The sequence below is a fragment of the Cebus imitator genome, unplaced genomic scaffold (genome assembly GCF_001604975.1).
Source record: "Cebus imitator isolate Cc_AM_T3 unplaced genomic scaffold, Cebus_imitator-1.0 Scaffold54, whole genome shotgun sequence".
NCBI classification, from domain to species: Eukaryota; Metazoa; Chordata; class Mammalia; order Primates; family Cebidae; genus Cebus; species Cebus imitator.
The window spans coordinates 5,519,272-5,523,620 of NW_016107369.1; the positions used below are offsets into that span (position 1 = coordinate 5,519,272).

Genomic DNA, 4,349 nt, shown 5'->3' on the forward strand with positions numbered 1-4,349 from the left:
TCAGCTCACTGCAGCTTCCACCTCCCTGGTTCAAGCAATTCTCCTGCCTCAGCCACCCAAGTAGATGGGATTACGGGCACCTGCTATCATGCATGGCTAATTTTTGTATTTTTAGTGGAGACATGGTTTCATCATGTTGGCCAGGCTGTTCTTGAACTCCTGACCTTAAGTGATCCACTTGCCTGGGCCTCCCAAAGTGCTGGGATTAGAGGTGTGAGCCACCATGCCTTACCCTAGTATTATCAAATTTTTTAATGCATAACATTTCTTGACCCACTTTTTCACTTCTAGAAATACATCTTACTGAAATATTAATTAAATGCCAAAAGATATATGTGTTACTGGAATAGCAGAAAAATTGAAAAAAATCTCCAGGCAAGGTGGCTCACGCCTGTAATCCCAGCACTTTGGGAGGCTGAGGCAGCGGATTGCCTAAGCTCAGGACTTTGAGCCCAGCCTGGGCAACACAGTGAAAGCCTGTCTCTACTAAAATAAAAAAAATTAGCTGGGCATGGTGGCATGCGCCTGTAATTCCAGCTACTCGGGAGGCTGAGACAGGAGAATTGCTTGAACCTGGGAGGCAGAGGTTGCAGTGAGCCGAGATCGCACTACTGCAGTCCAGCCTAGGTGACACAGGGATACTCTGTATATAAAAAAAAAAAAAAAAAAATCTACAAACACTTGTTAACTGAGGAACAGATAGTGAAACACTAAGCTGCCACTAAAACAAAGGAGATTGGGCTATAGATATTGACTTGGGAAGATTTCTATGATACATAGTTTAAAAACCATCTAGCAGAACAATTCTTTTTTTTTTTTTGAGATAAAGTCTCACGCTATGGCCCAGGCTGGAGGGCAATGGCACTATCTCAGCTCACTGTGACCTCCACCTCCCGGGTTCAAGCAATTCTCATGACTTAACCACCCAAATAGCAGAGATTATGGGTGTGCGCCACCATGCTGTGCTAATTTTTGTATTTTTAGTAGAGACGGGGTTTTGCCATGTTGGCCAGGCTGGTCTCGAACTCCTGACCTCAGGTGATTCACCTGCCTCGGCCTCCCAAAATGCTGAGATTATAGGCGTGAGCCACCGTGCCCAGCCTAGAACAATATATCTTATATGATCCTTTGCGTTAAAAAAAAAAAAAAAAAAAAAAAAAACTCCACAAAACTATGTATATGTATTTGTGGAGACAGATATTTTTTTCATGTGTTCAATCATTCCAAAATTTATATTGAAAAAAAATTAATATGTAACCTTTTTTTTTTTTTGAAACAGGGTCTTACTCTGTCACCCAGGCTGGAGTACAGTGGCACAATCTCAGCTCACTGCAACATGTGCCTCCTATATAGATTCAAGTGATCCTCCTACCTCAGCCTCCAAGTATCTGGGACCACATGTGTGCACCACCATGCCCGGCTAATTTTCTTGTATTTTTAGTAGAAACGGGGTTTCACCATGTTGGCCAAGCTGGTCTCAAACTCCTGACCTTGTGATCCGCCCACCTCAGCCTCCCAAAGTGCTGGGATTACATGCGTGAGCCACTGCACCCAGCTGATACTGACTTTTAATAGTCTTCATATGTATCTTCCCAGACTTTTTCTATACGTTATTTTAATTATATAAAAACAAAATTTTTAAAGGGGACAGAATTACACATGCTCAGTCTTCTTTTCTTGATAAAACTTTAAATATCTTAGTAAGTTTCATGCAAAAAATAAAATAAAGCCAGGAGCAGTGGTGTGCACCTGTAGTCCCAGCTACTCAATAGTCTTGAGGCATGAGAATTACCTTTGCCCAGGAGTTGGAGCCCACCCTAGGCAAAAGAGCAAGATCCCATCTCGAAAAAGAACAAAAACCTACCAAAACACAAACAAACAAAACCTACATATATACATAATATAAGTGTGTGTGTGTGTGTTTTTTTTTTTAACAGGACAGGGTTTCACTCTCTTGCCCAGGCTGGAGTGCAGTGGCACAATCATAGCTCACTGCAGCCTCAAAGTTCTGGGCTCAAAAGATCCACCTGCCTAAGACTTCCAAGTCACTGGGATTACAGGTATAAGCCACTATGCCCAGAAATAAAAGCTAATTTTGTTTAACACTTAATGTGTATCCAGTATTCTTCTAAGCACTTTACTTGTATTAACTATTTTAATCATCACAGTGATCTTTTGGGTAAGCATTATTATTATCCACATTTTACCAATGAAACTGAGGCACAAAGACATTTTCTCAATATTACATAGTCACAAAGTGGCAGGACCAAAATTAAAACCCAGGTAAGTCTGATTCCAGATCATGCATCTTACCCTTCGTGATTTGACTTGAAAGAATCATTCTTTTATTATTATTATTATTATTATTATTTTTCTATTTAAATCAGCAAAAGAGGTTGGGCACAGTGGCTCATCCCAGCACTTTGGGAGGCAGAGGCAGGTAGATCACCTGAGGTCAGGAGTTCAAGACCAGCCTGACCAACATGGTGAAACCTCATCTCTACCAAAAATATAAAATTAGCCGGGCTTGGTGGCACATGCCTATAATCCCAGCTACTCAGAAAGCTGAGGCAGAAGAATTGCTTGAACCTCAGAGGCAGAGGCTGCTGTGAGCCGAGATCACGCCATTGCACTCAAGCCTGGGCAATAAGAGCGAAACTCCATCTCAAAAAAAAAAAAAAAGTAATTACTATATCATGTAAAGACTATACATAAAGTAATTACTATATCATGTATATTTTCTAGTCATCCCCCAATCCTGAGAACTCCTAGTGAAAAATGGAGTGCCTTTAAATCTAGGAATATGGTTGGGAAATAATTCTTTAATTCTTGTTGAGGGAGCCAGTGCAAAGAGATTATCAGCAAAATATGAACAGGTTGACTCCAGGTGATTTACAAGGCACTTTGGTATGAAGTACAAAGCCTTCTCAAGTTTGTTTGCTTTGAGATTGGTTTATGACACACTGTCTTCTCATCACAAAGAACAAGCTGCATACAAAAGCTAAATGTTTGCTCTCCCCTTTGATCCCACAGATGGATATTAGTCTAATAGTGGGTTCACAAATATGTGTCCTAGAATTACCCAAGTTACTTACTGTAAATTCAGATTCCTAGGTTTCATCGGTAAATATTCTGTTTCTATAAATTTGGGATGGAGCTGATCTCCTGCATAAAGTGCAGGTAATCAAGGGATCACACTTAGACAAACACAGGGTGAAGAAATCAGAAAAAACAAAAACAAAAACAAAAAAACCCCAGTGATTCTATGGTATATTATAGCCCTGACAAGAGAAACCTGTAGCCTAAAAACATGGTTACAAGGCAACATGATATAATTGCCTCAAATCAGCCACAGAATCCTGCTAAATCATGTCTTGAGAAAATAAATTAAAAGAAATTACTATAGATCTGACAATTAAAGTCACAGGATATATTACAAAATAAGTAGGCCACGTGCAGTGGCTCATGCCTGTAGTCCCAGCACTTTGAGAGGCCAAGGTGGGTGGATCCCTTGAGGTCAGGAGTTTGAGACCAGCCTGGCCAACATGGTGAAACCCTGTCTCTACTAAAAATACAAAAAATTAGCTGGGTATGGTGGTGAGCGCCTGTAGTCCCAGCTGCTTGGGAGGCTGAGGCAGAATTGCTTGAACCTGGGGGGCAGAGGTTCTGATGAGCCGAGATCATGTCACTGCACTCCAGCCTGGGTGACAAAGAATGTCTCAAAAAAAAAAGGATAATTTGATCCCAATTAGAATTTTTAAAAAAAAGTTAGAAGGCTCTACAAAAATGCTAGTACTGGTTCTCACAAGGTGGTGTGATTTGGGTTAATGTTAATTCCTTTTCTTTGCACTGTTTATATTTTCCAGATGTTTTACAATAAGTTTTTTATAATTTTAAAGGTTTTTTTTTAGGGGGTATCACTTAGGCATGTAGTAAGTAAATATAGTTCTGACTTTGGTGGATAATTTTACAAGAGAAAGTAGTAGGTTTCATAACAGAGTCATAGTTTATTGTGGTGCTCGCTTCAGCAGCACGTGTACTGAAACTGGAATGACAGAAGATTAGCATGGCCCCTGCACAAGGCTAGCATATATATTCATGAAGTATTCTGTATTTAAAAAAAATATGAGGTTGGGTGTGGTGGCTCACACCTGTAATCCCAGCACTTTGGGAGGCTGAGGTGGGTGGATGACAAGGTCAGAAGTTCAAGACCAGCCTGGCCAAGATGGTGAAACTCCATCTCTATTAAAAAACAACAACAGGCCGGGTACGGTGGCTCAAGCCTGTAATCCCAGCACTTTGGGAGGCCGAGGCGGGTGGATCACGAGGTCAAGAGATCGAGACCATCC

The 4,349-nt window shown here is 40.8% G+C and overlaps 1 protein-coding gene and 1 non-coding gene across 3 annotated transcripts in view; one reads left to right on the plus strand and one right to left on the minus strand.

Annotated features, from left to right (window-relative positions):
* DNAL1 (dynein axonemal light chain 1) overlaps positions 1 to 4,349 on the minus strand; it is a 43,555-nt gene that overhangs the window by 28,891 nt on the left and 10,315 nt on the right. The window lies entirely within an intron of this gene.
* On the plus strand, positions 4,016 to 4,118 carry LOC119471278. The gene has a single exon (XR_005200314.1). It is a non-coding gene; the product is annotated as a U6 spliceosomal RNA (small nuclear RNA).